Source organism: Corvus moneduloides, chromosome Z, assembly GCF_009650955.1.
Source record: "Corvus moneduloides isolate bCorMon1 chromosome Z, bCorMon1.pri, whole genome shotgun sequence".
In the NCBI taxonomy this organism is placed as follows: Eukaryota; Metazoa; Chordata; class Aves; order Passeriformes; family Corvidae; genus Corvus; species Corvus moneduloides.
Genome location: NC_045511.1, coordinates 59,489,341 through 59,507,322, shown reverse-complemented (window position 1 = coordinate 59,507,322; position 17,982 = coordinate 59,489,341). Strand labels below are relative to the sequence as shown.

Sequence of the window (17,982 nt, the reverse complement as noted above, 5' to 3'; positions counted from 1 at the left end):
ACAGAAAACATAAAGCAAATTAATCAAAGCATATTCACACCATCCCCATTATTATCCACAGATGAGTTCTGAACATATGCATGCAGTGTTCACATACATGAATGATAAACAGTAGTCCTGATGGTCCCTTGCCTTCCTAGTTTCAAATGGAATGTAGCTCCATGTAAAGTTGCTAAGTGCAGTACTGTGAAGGCCTGTCCACACTGACCAGAGTTATTAAATGACCATAAAAGCTCATTTGCGCTTATCATCATAAGGCTAACTGCAAACTATTCATAAAGTCCTCAGGTGTATACTTATGATTTCTCCTCCTCACTCCTGTGTTATGGGAATTTGTTTCAGCATACAAACTAGTCAGGATAACTGTAACTGTTGCTTCCATGCATCCATGCTTACGATTTCCTTGGTTTGCTGCTGAGAAAAACAACAGTCAGGCATGCAGTGAAAATAATTTCAGCATTCTCTAAATGAAGAGATAAGAATAAATTGCCGAGTTAAAGAGGGGGCCACCAAGCCCCAGATAGACAGAGGCCATTCTGAGAAAGACCAGTGTAAGGATGCAAACTCTGCTGATGCTCTGATAAGAAGAGATGCCTCCCTTATTCAATTCTCACTTACAGCAGTAGCAATCAGTAATCTAGTTAAAGTATGTACCAGCCCATAATATCTGTCAGGCAAACGATGTGCAGAAATGTGCGGACCAGTTCTGGCACTCTGCTCAGTAGTGTCCCTTTTCCGCTGTCAGCAGTACTGTTGGATTCTCCTAATATAATTACATTGACTTTTATTCAATTAAGTGCCATTCCTAGCCTTAAAAAGAAGCTACTTTATCAATTGATTCAGGTGTAATGCAATAATAAAGATGAACTCATGGCAGTGCATTAGATCTGCTGTTCATAACTTCTGAACATAGGTTCATTCATAGCAGTCGATTTCCATTATGCAACCACAGTTCAAAAGAATTGATTCCTTTACATACATTTCTTAATCTATTTCACTTGTGTTTAATACTGTCCCTAAATATCATATGCGAAAACATTCTGGTGGAGAAGGAGGAATGAATTGTGAAAAAAATTCATTTATTTAGACACTGAAGTTTTGAAATCTTATTAAAAACCCAAAGTCTCGGACTCCCTTCTCCATACCAAGCAGAGATTTTCCATCCTAATCCAACTCTTTCTCCTCTGCTTTGTCACTCCCAAGCCCTAGGAAGTCCCCTAGAAGCCCTCAGCCAATGCTAACCACCTGTCATCTTGTTCATCTGCTCCTCCCCAGGACACCTGCAGTTCCTTGCTTCAGCTATTCTGTTCTCTGATGTGATTTACAAAGCTGCTTACCTCTTCCTCCTCCAGATACTGCTCCCAGGTATGTGTAAACAATGGTCCCTGAGTAAGCTGAGGCACAGCCTGGGCAGAGTGATTTGTGGTAATGCATGAACACTGCTATCAAACAGACAGAAAATCCTGAAGCAAAATATGCCAAAACCTGCTGAGCTTCAGCTTGCCATGGCTTCATTATTCCTCATACCTGAGCTAGCTAATTCAAGGCCATCTCTGGTGTCCTTTGCGCTGCAATTGCTGCTATATCTGCAGGAAAAAAACTTAAAGAACATAAATGATTCGCAGAAGTATATATATGTGTGTATGAAACAAAATATTTGGCCTAATGAAGTCCTTTGAATGCCTCTGGACTTCCTAGATTGCTTATTTGTACATCAACTACCAGAATGGCATTTGATCCTCACAGTGGAAATGTTGTGTAAAGACAGCTGGTGATTGAAGTCTTCCAGACAGAAATACAACATCAAATGAGTTTAACTAAAGGCGTATCTCACTCTACTTCTGTTACTATACCTACCCGCTCCTAGGCAACAAGGGATGGTGAGGAGGTTTAGTTCTGAAAATCCTATCTGTGCCAAATAATGTCCAAACACCTGTTTACCTCAGTACTATGTGTCAGATACCCTTAAAAACGAAAAGAGTATTTTTCCAAGATGTTTTGAAATGTAGCTTGCTGTGGCAAACTCTAGGACGCAGAATAACTGATTTTTGACATAAATACCACTCTTTTTTCAGGTTACTATTAATTAATTGTATATGTGGAAAGCAAAAGTGTGTGCAAAGTCCTCACTAGAGTGGATTTGGCCATAAGAATGGAACAGTCCTGCCTTGAGGATGATGATGATACACATGAAATCTCTGGCTGTGGTGAAGTGTCAACCTCTGAGTTCACCACTGCCCTTCCAGACAGGAATTTTGGCAGCAGTGCAGTGCACAATCCTACAGCAGTTACAGCAGCTCCCTGACTCTCAGCATGATCCCACTGGTAGCAGTATTTTCCTTCTCTTGTGAAGTTCATGGAAGTATTCTTCCTTAACTAAATTCATTGTTGATTCCACCCCACCTACTACTAGCGAGCTTCTTAGTGACAGATGCACTATCCACCAAGAGAAGGAAGGGAATTATAAGCCTAGGAAATATGGTCAATTAAATGTACATTCTATTTACACAGATCATAAATCCAGACTGGGATCTCTTCAGCATTTTCTTTCTACACTTGTCAATGAATCTGATTTTGTTAATTTACTGTCCATTTGTTGGAAAGAAAAAATTTAATGGCCACTTTAGTTTATTTTTATTTAGTCAGTCTTTTAATTTCATTTTGAAGTGAGTGAGAAGGAATTTATCAGAGCAGAATTTGTCCTGGTATAGAAATTGGCATGAATTCTATGGATGACTCAAGGCCAAATGTGGATGCACCCATAGCTGCAGTCCTATCTGCAGTGGGGCAAACCTCATCTCGGATGCACAGAGCAGAGTTAGAGAATTTGGATTATAAATAGCACTGTTTATTTAGATTCAAGCATTATAGAGGGCACAAAACCAACTGCATGAAAAATTAGGTTGAATATGTTTGCAGTTCAGGACAGGGCAGGTTGTCGAAAATTAAATATATAACATTATTTTCTTAATTATTTTAGCAAGAGCAAATGTATGTTTGTACTTAAATATTGTGGGATGAGAGAGAAAAAGAGAGTGAGAATGAAAGAGAAATACAGTTGTTAGGGCAGTCAGTTAGGGACTATGGAAACCCACTTTCCACTGCTTGATGTAGTGAGGCAGAAAAGACAAGACAACTGATGCCCCAGTTAAATGTCCTAGCTACTGGGCCCTTGCTTCTCCTTGGCTGACCATAAGCAACAAAGTTCCCTGATAAAGACCTCAGTGAACCATGAAAGTATACAGTATTGTTCATTAAAATTCTGAAATGATCCATTTCAACATTTCTGATTGTACCCAGCCACAGCTGTTCTTCCTATGCTTCCAAGAAAGCCACCATCCCGGTTTCAGACATTTCAGATATTCTGAAAATGCCTTTTCTGGCAAACACATGATTTGATAAATTAATATACCCTAGCCTTAGCACTCTAACACTGCAAAGAAATCACAAACAGAACATGACAGCAGGAGGCCATAAGTATTTGATCAGCTTTGTTTTAAGATCAATAAGTGAACCCAGCATTAAGTAACACAATAAAATTATATTTTGAGACTTAATGCATGTAAAGACAACATAGTATTATTTTCTGTCAAATTATGTTTTTTTCCAAGTGATAGTAGGTTTGTTTTATTTTTGGTTTTAAAAAGAAAGAAGCTACTACTGGATTACAAAACCTAAAACCACACAATCTTCAGCAGCTGGAAGTAGGTTTTGTTAAAGAATCAAAGGTCAGAACACAATTGTCTGCTGGTTTATGTACAAATTGACAAACCTCTTATTAAAGCTGGATATGGAAGTAACTGCTCTGGTCTACAGGGCCATAAAAGCTATCCTCCTGCTATACTTAGTTTAAAACTAAGCTCTATCAATTGGGTTTAAAATATCATAAACCAAGAAACTTTCATTATACCTCCTGTGAGACTTTTTCCACACAGATTTTCAGCTCAGTATTCAACCTATATTTTTACCTATAATGAAATGTTAAAGGAAAGTTTTCTTTGTTTCTCTTCACCTCAAAGAGAATTAAGACTTATGGTTTTGTTTTAAATTTTCACATGATTTTAGTTGCTAACACAATTTGGTAATATGGCAAAGTATTGTGGTCTTACCTCAATTTCATGTCCCTTTCCTGCTTGTTTAAGCCTGAAACTCATAGAAAGGCCCAGAATATGTGAACATTACAGAAAGTAAACCCAGAATTTTATGCTTTCTCAGAATTTCTGCAGACTGAAAGTGCTGAGTTTCATGCAGCTAAAATCAAAGAACCAGAAAGTAAGACTCTGACTAAATATAACAGCGTACATATTTATGAGAAAGATATGGCCTCAATTCTGATATTCCTTCAAGAAAGAAACAGCAATAATTTCCCCCACTTGCTTAAGAGAATCAACAATAAAACAGTTCCTCGAATTTAATTAGTAATGGAAACTGTTAAAGAAATTATTTTCTCACTTACTGTTCTAATTTTGCCACTCTATCAGCAGTCTTTGATAAAGGTTTTGGTTTTGTTTTGTTTTGGGATTTTTTTTCAATTAAAAAGAAAAAAAATCCATAAATCTAAGCAAAGATAATAATGGTTCGAAATCCTGACCTGACCTAAATTGTAAAATCCACATTTATCTGAACAAGGACAAGGTTTAAGTCTGTACACTAGTGCTTCCATGTATTTGATCATATTTAATTTGCCTCTAAGTGTAAGGGGAAAAGTAGGTATAGGGGATAGACTTTAGAAGGAGTCAAGGAAAAAATACTATGCTACTTGGGAACAGGGTAATAGCATGAGTTCTTGAGGCCTGAAATTGCATAGAAACTGAAAAATATTAACCTTGCATAGGAAGAAAATCCAAAAGGTAAAATACAGTTCAGCATCTATTAAAAAAAGCAAAAAAAAAACCCCAGTGCTTATTAAATACAGGAAATAAAGGACAAGCAAGTTCTTGCAAATTAAAGATGTGGAGCCCAGTCATTTCAATCCCTTTCAATATGAAACAAATCACTCACACTGGTCACGAAGACAGCTCCCTCTACACTCAAATTATTCACTTGAAGATAAGCTCCCATCAAACTCTTTAGGGGTTTAACTAATTTACTGCACAGATACGGCACGTCTGTTGTAATAACAGGTAGGATGTATTGGGGTCGACCATTTATCAGAATTAGACTTCTTTTTTCAATTCACAGTGAATTATGCTGCCTACACTGCTCCTCTTTCTCAGAGCTTCCCATCCCCTTACGGCCCCTAATGTGGCAGGCAAACAAAATTGACAGTCTCATCTTGTCAACAAGGGGTGATTCTCCTGAGAAGCCATTTAACTTTGCAGAGGAAGCAATGTATTAATGTGCCTGTCCCAGGAATGTTAATCATCATCAAGCTCCCTCTAACTTTGACATGAACAAAATCACCAAATTTGTTTACTAAATGAATCGTAATATGCTAATAAGAGAGCATGACATATATGGTAAAGCCAAACAGATGGTTTGTTTACTCCACTTTGCAACTTTATAAATGTTGTAACTCTGAAGATGCTAGTGAGAATTATTGGTTTGTCTTTTGCATACTTAAGCCACAGTTAGAGTCAGAAAACAATTTATCATCACCATGGAATGCATAAAAAATGTTAATGCAGTGATAGCATTTAGGAAGGCAGGATAGTTGACTGGGTGAGCAAATACTCAGGTTAAATATGAAATTGATATTTGATGGGAATGTTTGCTACCAAATAATTCTTTAAAAAGAAATCTGTCAGGTTTGGGATACTTGAAAGGTCCAATAATTCAGTACATACCTGTTGAGGTGTTTAGTGAAACAGTCCTTATGCTGCGAACAGAATTACGCTTTCACGACTGTTGTGTGTGCTCAGAACCATTGAGGTTATGTCGCACTCTTAAAATATTACTATTGTTGTTCATTAAAGATCAAAAGATGTTACAAACAAAAAGCACAATGACCGGTGTACTTGCCAAAGTTACTCAGAAGTGATCAAAACTGCGTTACAACATTTCAACCTCTCACTTTACTAGCTGCCTGGAAGCAAAACAGACTCATTACAAAATAGCCTGCACTCTTGTCTAATAACCAGACTCGATGAGAAAGTTTAGAATAAGAGGATTTATCTGACAGAATATTTTCTGAGTGAACTAATACAGTGTCGCAATGTTACATGCACAAGAAGGTCATTATACATATGACAAGGTCCTCTGATGGGCATAACAGGTGCTCAGCACCACTATCACTCCAAAACTGTTTCTACAATTTACACAAGCTCTACAGAAAAGTTTAGCTGGTGCAGCACACTGCAGTCATGCATTAAGTCCTCATATCCTCTGTGTTGAAGTATTTCCTGGTCCTTGACACAAGGTACTAAATTATTGGACCCAACTTCACCTTAAGAAATACTGAAGGGATGAAGAATACATGCATTAACATTTATTTTCAAACCTAAATCATCTAAATATTATATGATTCAAATTTTGTAATCAGAAATTTTCATCCTTCATTTCATTTTACTATTACAGCCAAATGTGATAATTTTGCAAGTTTTTACACAAACAGACCCTCCAGTTCAGATTCCCACTCATGAATTTTACTGAATTACAAGTTTCAGTAAATGCAAAAATAAAAATAAAATTCAGGCAGAACTCCTAGCTTTCCCCAGCTCTGCTTTCAAACCAATCTTTTCTCTCAGATGTTGATGCACGACAACACATTATCTCATGGTTTGCTTAGAAGATTTACAGACTCTTTACTGATTGAACCTCAAGTTCAAAATAATAATAAAACCTGAGATCCAGTGATAGTTTTGCATGATTTCAGGTTCCACAGCAAATCTGTAAACCATTTATTTTGGTCAAAATGCAATAGTAATTCTCATTCCTAATGTTCATCTGTCTAAAAACTCTGGTTTATTTATATAATACCAGAGGAAACATAAAACCAAATATGATGTGGCATTTCAACAGGGTTCCTTTATTAGTAATTTTACATTACTAAATAAGTACCCCTATCAGGTCAACTGATAGCTGATTATCCTACAACCTCCCTCCATTGATGCCTCGACTCCTCAGTGATTTCTATCCTCTGAGATTCTTCTATACATGCTATTGTCAGCATTTATTAAATTCTCAACTTTTTACTCATCCACAAGAGAATGTGCAAAGATTTCTAAGTTCAGCTTGCTGTCCAAGGATTATTTTGGAAGAAACATTAACGGCCGTCCCAGCCTGGCGCTTATATCTCATTTGAAACATCTACTCATTCCTGACCAACAAAGAAAATTTCAATAAAGTACTTTTACTGGTTTAACAGCAGTGAGCTCATGGGATTGTCAAAGTGCTCAGTCTTTTCCGAGGAGAGAAGGAATCAGCAGCTCAAATATAATTAACCTTCCATTCTCAATGCAAACTGCCACGCACAGGAGCTCTGCAGTCTATTAGTGAAGTTATAACGGCCAACAGGCAGAGGCAAAATTGGTCAAAAAGTTGGCTGCTGCTGTCATATTTTTAGAATTATGATTAATGACACTAATAATGTGGATGATTACTGATATGTGTATCTCCTGCAGTTTATCATATTGCACTGGCTGCCTACGTCCACAATAAACATGATGCTATCATTTACCTCTTTATTGAAGGCAATCCTTCTCTTGAAGGAGCACATTCTAATTACTTTGTAATGTTTTATGTCTTAAACATTTTGTAGCTCTGGACCTTGCCAACTGCTTCATGCCTACCATTGATTAATTACAGAATGTTTAATCAAAATTTAGAACCTAATGCAGTCATTTATGAATGTGTGGCAGTGCCAAGATAGTTAGGCTGCCGTCCCAAGCTTGGAGAGTGCTGGGTTCAAAATAAAATCCCAGAAATCTGAAAAATGCCAAAGATTTTACCTCAAGTGATTTGAGTTTAAAAATCTTACTTCATTTGATGAATGATAGGCACCAACTCAAAATGAAAGGTCTTTGTTGTATATGTATGTGTGCTTGCATGTTCCAGTCACATTTTTCTTCTTTAAATGTCTTCATTTTTCTCTTTATGCCATTGTTGCTGCAGTTGCAGCCCCTTTACAAGCCTTCCTTGCTGCTAAAGCTCTTGCAAACACCAGTCAAGAGAGTGTAGTTTTGAAGTGGTTAAATGAGTGAAAAATAATTTGCAGGGACAAATACATAAGTTTTTTTTTAATGTGGATTTTTATGGTACTGTCATACAACCATTCACCGTTGAAGTTAAGTGTTTTTTTAATACCATTACTGAACTGCTGAAATGGATGCTAATATAGCTTGGAGTGCTAATGTCAAATCCTGGTAATAAAAAAGACAGACTGCTGAATGAAATAATTTCAAGTAAAAAATAGAACAAAAGTGCTCTCACTCTCGCTCTACACTTTTATTGAATTGGGACTGACTGAGCCAATTGCTTTAGAAGTCTGTAAAACACAATTACTAGTGAGCTGACTGACCCAGGAGTGCCCCTTCTGTGACAGAACAGACTAAAAAGGCTGCAGAATTAGTGCTGTTCCCCTATCTGGCTATCAGACCTGAGAGACATCCAGCGCAGGTTCTGTTATCCTTCCTTCCAAGACCCCTCCTCATGAAATCCTGGTTTTCAGTCTTGCATAATATATAACCTGCGTGCATATTCTTCTTGAAACAAGGGCTCATTTACCTTCTGAGAGGGAATCCAAGTTCTCTTTCTATGCATTGTATTTTTACATCCTTATCTAAAAACATAATGTATGTCTTTGTTTCAGTACACGCATCCACAGACACACATATACGTTTGGTCTATTTTTATTTCCACATATTGTGTATAAAATAAAAGTACAACCTAAGGTTTACAGGCAGCAAAATTAACTATGTCCCATTTGTATTTTTGGTTGCAAGTGGCTGAACTGTAATTGCTTTCTTTATTCTGGCATAACAAAGAAAAGGAGAGAGAATGAGGAAGAGGGAAAGAAAGGAAAAAAAATGTATTGAACTGGAAATGCGAAACACTTTTCCCTAGTTAATAAAATAAGCAATAAAGTTTGTAAAGCACTAGAATCAAAATCAGTGACATTGGAAATAATAACTTATAAACCCTATAATTTACATCTTGTGTTTCAGACTCATATAGTTTGACACAGACATACAGCTTGGGGCCTTCTTCCCCCTTTTTATTCAAAAGAAAAAAAAAGAAAAAAAAGAAAAACCAAAGTGACAGCAAAAAATATCTTCTTATTACAATCTTATCCTTTCTTCCTCTCCCCCTGTTTTCCCCATACAAAACAAACCATTTTACATTTTTACACAATGCCAACAAAGTCCTGCAATTCTTTCTCTTTTATGAGAGCGTACATTTCTGGAAAATCTAAAACTCTTTCATTTCTCTTCCAGGTCCATTTATATGAAGCTTGAAGGTGCCTCATGGCAAAAATGTTAAATTATTTCTTAGACATATCTTTTAAAGCAATGCTATTTAGGGCAAGGTTAAATGTGAAATAAATTCCTAATTAAAAATATTAAAAAAAGTTTGCTTAGCACATGACAAACAGCTCATTTAAAAGATGTTGCTGGAAAGCAGGAAGTGCTACAAAAAGCCTTAGATTTTCTTTAGAAGTAGTTGGCCTAAAACTGTTGTCAGGAAATATCCAGTGTTTGCCATTAAAAGGTCAACTTGTGATGAGCCATAAGTGGTATCTCACCTGAAGTATTCCTGTGTTAACTCGGGCCCCAAAAGACCATCTGATGTACCTCTAGAGATACCGTTAGAGAACATTTTATGTGTACGTGCTGGACGTGAATGAGTGGTTTCTACTGAAGTACAACAGCATAACATCACATATACTGGTACATGGCACTGCTAGCCTGAAGAGACAAAGGACAGCAAACTGCAAGTCCTTCAGGTCAGGATTAAGGGGTAGTGAAAAGCTGTGCACAGTGTCTTGCAGTGCACTTGCAGTGCCTATACAGTGGTCTCTTACTTGACTTGTGGAGCACTTAAATCTCTTTCATAACTCTGTGTGTCTTTCTTCAGGATCACCCTGAGATATGTATTGAGCAGTACATTTAGCTTTACCCCTAGTACTTTCTAACTCAACGGTATATTTCTGAAACTATAGGCTCTACTTCACAGATTTGCTTTTACTCCTGTCATATTTGCTAATGACTAGCACCTTGTATAATCATAAAAAATGCCCCAGATTTAGAGAAGTTGGATTTTGTGGGGGTTTTTTTACCCAGAGCCCAATAATTGCCAACTATTTTTTGAGTAACGTCTTTTACTAAGACATATTTCAGTGGAAAACTCTCCCACCTCACCTGTCTCAGCAGCAAAGACATATTTTGTCAAAAAGCAGTAGAATAGAAATCGAAATGATCTTTGTTTTATTATACTGATCACCTGCTACATAATTCTACCTCAAAATATATTTTGAAATGTCAGCCTCTGTCTAGATATACTGATAGGACTGGCACACTATCATCCAAAAAATGTTGTAGCTTTTTGGAGATCTCTACACCTGGTAAATTTTCCGTCTTTCAGCTTTTGAGGGAGTATTTGTTGGGTTTTTTTTTGGTGTAGTTTTTTTTCTGGTTGGCTGATTGGTTATGGGTTTGCTTGTTTGTTTGTTTTTGCTTGTCGGACTTGCCTCACCAATTTTCTTACTCACATTAATTCGTACATGTCCCAACACAGTCACTCAGTTCATGTTCCAATGAATGAAACAGCTCAAATCTAGGGGAAAGAGCAGCATTGTCATTATGGGGGAAAGCAAATGGTCTCAGCTATTAGTAATCTTTGGTCAAGGTATAAGATTTATGGAAAGTTTGCTTCTTTAATTGAAAGTTTCTCTTTTCAAACGGACATGCACAACTAGCAAATGAATGGATCATGAATGTATGTATGACAGCATTTACCTGCCTGAGTGTCTCTGTCCTTCACTGAGAGCTGTGAATCCAAAGAGCAGAGAACACATTGCCACAAATGTGTTTCCCTCACCCTTCACTATTTCTCCCCAGACTCCTAAATCTAAGAGGACCACATCTCTCAAGTTGCAGTGTCTTGTTCCACCCAGACTTTTGGAAGTAGTGTCCTGGTGTTATCTTCTATCTGTAAAGTACAGCTTCCTTCTCTATAGCAGAAATCTTACAGCCTTTTGCTGCTAAGTTTAAAAGAACAGCTAGAGCCTTTCCTTGTGGGAACTAATGTGAGTAGATGTTTTATTTAACCCACTTCCAAAAGACTCTAGGGAAGATGGGACATCTTCATATATGGGGTACAGCTTTACATTTACTCAGATAAATTGAAACTAATTGTCTCTCACTCTCTGAAATATTGGTGACTCTTCCAGTGTTTTCCTAGCAACCTAGGGGCAACTAGGGTATTATGATAGGCCTTCACGTCCCCAGTCCTGTCTTCCTGAATAACCTTGTTCACCAAACGGAAAACACACAGAATTTATGTAGGAAACTTGGACAAAACACATTAAACATTTACACTATTTGTCACAGCACATACCGGGGGAAAATATTGCTCATTACATGTTTTGCTTTTGGCTAGTCTTTTCAATGTTTACTTATGTTTCCCACCTATGTTAATTCTGGTGTAGCAGTTTGTTTAAATAAGCTTTTCAGGTCACTGAAAATACCTTGGCTTATTTGCAAGTTCATATAAAAATGAGACTTCTTGAACTGCACAAAAAACTGTCTTCTCCCTCCCTAAGTGATACAATTTTGTATACCAAAGCAGAACAAGATAATGTAGACAGCAGGTTGTTTTTAAAAACAACCACCACTTCCAATTCAGACCCCAAACAAATGACTGTATGTAGTTGGAAAAGAATTCCCTCCACATCAGAACTGATCCTTCAATATTTACTTACATAAGTAGCCTTGTGCCTCAATTTATCTATTTTCTTTTAAATGCTATTTAAAAATCTTATGGACAGTTTTTCTATGCATTCTAGTTTTAATTCCTCTTCTTCTGTTCACATTGGTGAGTATGCAATATGACAGGCAGTCTTTGTTCAACATGACTACTCATGGAAGAGGTTAGATCAGTAGATCTGTGTTAGGGGTGGCACAAAATGTTTCTTTATGATACAGCTTCTCTTGTGTAAGGAAGAGTTATGTGAACATTAGCAATGACACACGTCTTAGTGTCTCTGCAAGAGAAAACCTAATGGTTCATTCAATTGTATTGGATATGCAGCTAGTCTCTTCATGAACTGCATCACCTCCAGAAACAATAGTACAGGTGTAAAATGTGTTTATATTTTTAAAAATTTATCAGATATCATTTTTGTCTCTTGACAAATGGTTCATCAAACACCTAATGTCTTAAAACCAGATTTCCTTGTTCTTATTGGAGGAAATTCAAGTTGTATATGACAGCTAATTGTATTTGGGGAATTACAGGAATAATTACCGTGGACAGACGCAAAGTATTTTATTTCTTGGAACTGGAATTGAGTGCATTTATAGAAAATAATTCTCTAAAAAGTTATCTGTAGAAGATTCCAAGCCTGATAGGGCAATGAAAAAATGGGTACTGTTGTGTCAGGGAGGTGATAACAGGAGGCAGGTAACAGCTTTCTCACATCTTCACCTCCCTTGATAATGTGTGCAGTGGCTCATCATAGGTAACTGATGTTAATTTATTCAAGCACACCTGTACAGGGCCGGAAGTCAGGTAACCAGACAAAAAGTATGTATCTGCTTTTTCAATACAGCTACCCAGAGGCCCATAACTGCACAAATTTAGTTCTGGAAACATCAGCAGGTTTTAATAAACCACCTACAGATGTCTTGATCCATACAAATCAAGGAGTTTACATTTTTAAATCTGGACTGATTTAACTTGCAATCAAATGTCATGATCACACTTGGCGCCAATAGTTGCCTCATATTTATTTATAAGTCACCCTGAGAAGATATTATTTTGTTTTTAAATTTATTCATGGGGCTCAATTACCTTTCCCATCTTGTGGAGCACACACGCGCACACACACACACATGCACAGGCATATGCATCCATGCTCACTTTTTGAGAAAACTTAAACCTGAAAGAAAAACCTGAGCAATGAATAGTTCTACTTAAGTAGCAGACAGACAAGATTAAAAGTTTTCACTTTGTTCCTCTGGACAGGTACACTGAGAATTAATTTATTTTCCATGCTTTGAGAGAGAGGAAACATGGTTTTCCTTTTACCTTTCCTTTGATATTACTATTAATGTTGCATCCTAGTCTAAAACCCACTGATTTTAATAGTGTCAGTACTGAGGTGAAATGGGGTTTTAGGATGCACTAGGTCTAACTGAGAAGATGGCTCTGTCTCCTCAAAAAAAAAAAGCAGTTTCTCAACGAGACCTAATGAAGGCAAAAGGCCCACCTGTCACCTCTTTCATCACTGGTTTTGACCACAAAATCGTTGGCTCTTATAGGTGAGAGACCAAAATGAAGCCAACTGCTCTAAGAAGTTGCACCATTCAGACCTTTACCTCTGGATGTGCTCTTCAACACAGACTTAGATGAAACTTTGGCATTACTGTCCCCTTTGGTCAGGAAATAATTCTTCCCTGCTCCCATCCACATGTTTCATTCACAGTTCAGGATCATTCCCTGAGCATCTGTAATTCAGTGCTGACTTCAAGGAATAATCACACCTATCTCTTTGTAAGGCAAACTCAGTGTCTGCTGGGACAAGACTCACAGATGAGGCTGGGAAAGAGATCAGAGGGGAATCTAACCACTGTGGCCACTGGCCCTTTCTTCTCACTTGCAGGAAAGACCTTCTCTGACACCAGAGAGAATTCATTCCTCAAGGACAAATCTTTCCATTCAAGTGCTCATTTCTCAAGGGAACTTATCTTCTTCCCATCTCTCTCTTTTCCATCTAAAAAGTTACTTGGAAAGATGTCTTTCTGTTCAAAAGGAGGTTTATGACACTGTTTCTGGCAAAACTTTTAATATGGTCTCTTTCCCTATTTAATCTCCATTGTCTTTCTGCAACAAGACATAGCCTGAACATCATGTCTTTAGAAGAAAGTACATCTGAAGTAAATTCAAGAACAGAAATGGATGAACAGCTCATTCAGGAAGTGGTTGTTGAAGTATGGAAGGAAAAGTGGTTTACTCAAGTCTAGTACTTCTAGGAAAAGAAAGTCAGAAAGACTTCTCTGAGGGAAAGACCAAAGGTCTAGGTATTAAACCTGATTTAATGAGTGATGTTACTTGTAGCTCAGAAGAATGGTGAAAATAGGTGCTTTTAAAAAAAATCTAGGCTCAGTAGAATTTGACTGTTTGAAAGCAATAATGTTTAATTTTTAGGAGGGATAACAAAATTAGTGTGTCATTGATAGTAAGGAGCATTACCTTACTTTGCTTTCCTTCCTCCTGAATTGAAAAAAACACATGTGAAGTGGGATCCAGAAATCTTCTGGTTATCTTGACCCTAATTTGCAAGGACTAGCAGTGGTTAGCCAAAGATCCCAGAGGATATTCCAACATTTCAGGCAGAAGGGTATTTATGCAGGTGTTGACCTTGGCACAAATGATGTAGGAATGGTAAAGCTAGATTTGACCAACCTCAGCACAAATTGCTACAGGATGCTTTCTACAAAAGGGGCGGCGCAGCTCTGACACAGATAAAACCCCTCCTTCATCAAAGCAGCACTGCTTTTGCTCCTGATGTGATCTGCTGCCTCTGCTAACAAGCAGTCTGTATCACAACCCCTCCTTTCCAAAGTCCATTTTACAGTAGCTCCACCCACTGTCAACAATTTGGAGTTTTGTGTATGTACAGGGCAGGGAGAATATTTGATTAACCTTTGATTAAATAGAGTTGCATTGGAAAAGGACTTAAGCCAAATTAGATGCCTCTAAAGGAAGCAAAAAGGGTTAGCCAATGTTATCTATTTCCACTTAAACTTGTATTTTATTACACAACATAGTTAGAGCTGTGAGTTTTAGATATCTAACTAGTTATAATAGGATTAATAATATAATTAATTCAATGCTAGTAGTAGGCTTAATACAATGACAGAAAAAGGATAAAAACTTCACAAGACTGTAAGGCATGGAATAGCTAGAACTCTAATTTCATTAAGGAGATAGCACTGAAAGTACTGAAAAAAATTTTATCTTAATTTTCAAAGCAAAGACACTGTAGCTAATCAAAGATTATGTGAGTGACTCACAACAGAAGCAAATAACAGAGACTTTTGTAATGAATCCAAAATGGGACACAAATCCATTTCAAATATTTTCCAGGAGTTATTACTGTGTGCAGTAGGTAGCTAAATTTTCATTCTCATACAGCAATTGTTAGCAAAACGCTCCTGAGTTTTTAAGTGAAATTGATTTAAGTGGCTGGAAGAAATGCTCACTTTGCAATGCTATTAATCCAGTTATCCAGTTATCTCCTTGGTGCTCTCCATAATCTGAAAAGCTAGGAATTGTATCTACTGTCTCTCTCTCAAAAATAAATATATATTTATAAGGAAGATCAGAAAAAAACCTAAAACAAATTGAATGGAAAAATTTTGGGGATAATTAAAGAGTTCGCAAACAAACAAACAAAGCAAAGAAACAAAAACAAACAAAAACCCATGCCCCTAACAAACACAAAAAGACCCCAACACCAGCAAAAAAAAAAGGGAGAGAATGTATTAATTTAAATTTTACTTCCTAACTTTATTATTAACAAAACTGCCTTATTTTTGACAAAGTATTAGAAAATGTTACTTAAATTCTTCATCTGCTTTCTTTGACATGCTGTACATATGCTTTCATTTCTGCACATTTCTAGACATTGCACTTCTGGATAAAAATGGGAAGCCCAGGGAAATTTTGTATATGTTTCTTGCTCAAGTATCTAAAAGAATTGTAATGAACCATGAGAGAATTTCTTGGTTCTTTCAAGGCATTTCCTGACTACTGTTGCAAAGCAAAAGTGATAAACAACTAACAAAAACTAAAAGGGCACTCAAATTGTACCACACCTTTGAATTTTTTGAATTACAGAACCATTCTTAAATCTTTGCAATTAAAGCGTATAATATGCCTACAAATGTCTTTTGTCCCACATAACTGAATCATATTCTGAATGTTACTAATGGAATGATGTAAAAATATGGCCTTGTGTGCCTTACACAACTCAAAATGATAAGCAAATAATAATTTTATCTTTAAATATGCAGCCTGCATATTAAGATACTAAATCAGTTTTTTATTTCATGCTTGCTTTCAATAATCTTACAGGAGTATCCTATGTAGTTAAAAAAAAAAATTAAAATATGCCCTATTTTCAGGTTCTTGTCTCAGAAATATTTTATGTATGTCATCACAGTCACTCTTTCTTAGAACATCTAAATTTTTACTATGCTAACTTTATTACTACCTTGATCTTTCAATGTGTTACTGCTGAAATTTAATACACTGCATGAAGTTCCAAATCCTAAAGCTCTTACTTTGCATGCTCAATGCAAAGCTGTTTTGTGTAGTACACAACTGATTTTCATAATTCATTTGAGGAAACAGACTGACCAAACCAAATTCTTGACTAAGAAAGATTATGATTTCAGGAACTGAAAGGGGTTGCACACATCTAAACTCAGCATAGATTATGCCACTGACTCACATACTTCCCTTGTCAAATTCAACTCATGAAATTTATCAGCACACAACAAGAAAAGTCTCAATTTAGATTTACCTGCTTTGTATCCAGTAGTTTCAACCTATTGAAATGCAAACTTCCTAGACTGTCCTTCTTAGGGGTTTTGAATTTGTATTCTTACGTTTGTTCATATTTTTCTGTTTAGTGGATTTCACAAATGATAAGAGAAGACATGAGATATTTGGGGACTGTACTCTTCATCAAAAGAGCGAATTTTGGTTCCTCAGTATCCTTAACACTAACTTGCTTTTATTTTAAAAGATGTGATACATTTCCTTTCAAAGCACATCAATTTCAATGAAAAAAATACAAAAAATCAGGAGCTGTGTGTGAAATGTTTAGCTAGGGTTAATTTCCTTCCTGTGTCTGCTGAATTTTTACAGCCTAATGAAAAAATATGAAACACAACTAAAGGAAAAGAGGTGACCCAATTTTACCATTACTCCATGAACCAGAGAGATTTTCTTATGTGACAATATGATCATCAAATGAGAGTACTTTTATCCACAAGTATGAAATAACTGTGTTATTCTATCGCCTTGATAAATTCCATCCATATTACATTTTCCTTAGGAATCAAAAAGAACAGGCTATAAAAAAAACAAACAAAAAAACCCCAAAACCAAAAAAGACCCCCCTAAACCAAAGAGTTTATGGACCAGCTGCTTCTGTTTAAGCTCAACTGCTTTTGTAATGATGCAGCATAGCTTGGGCATGATGTCATCTGAAGGGCCAGCCAGCAGAATATACCCTGGTTGATCTTAAAAATATGTAGGGAAGCCTCTCCTCTCTGAATGTGCATAGTTTCCTCTGGTAGAGAAGGGAGTTGTTCACATGCAGAAAAAAATAAAGTAGACTAAACCATAGTGGATAGAGATGTGTGTAGGTTCTACTTAAGAAACAGACAATGATTTTCTTAATATATACTTGTTCTCACTACAACATAGCACCTAGTTTTAAAAATTAAAGATAATAAAGAACAACCTTCTAATGCTTCTTGTTTGCTTTTGTATGACCCTATGAGGATGGAAATGATTCCAGTTCTTCATTACCTATCTCCATCCATCCATTCAACCATCCATCCTCCCTTCCCCTCCTTCTTAGTTCTGTGTTTTGATATGCATGCAAAGAGATATTTGTATTGTATATAATTTGCTATACACTTAATAGAAGGTTTTCTTGTTTTAAATGTTACAGGGAGAAGAAATGTAATGAGGTCTGCAGCTTATAAACGGAAGTACAAATGTGTTCACAGGAATATAGAAAGCATAATGACATTTAAGAGGGTGGCACAATATATACCATTCTGAATGCCAAGGAACAATGAA

The 17,982-nt window shown here is 36.6% G+C and overlaps 1 protein-coding gene across 12 annotated transcripts in view; it reads right to left on the bottom strand.

The window, feature by feature from the left end:
- Window positions 1-17,982, bottom strand: part of BNC2 (basonuclin 2) — a 350,521-nt gene that overhangs the window by 29,393 nt on the left and 303,146 nt on the right. The window lies entirely within an intron of this gene.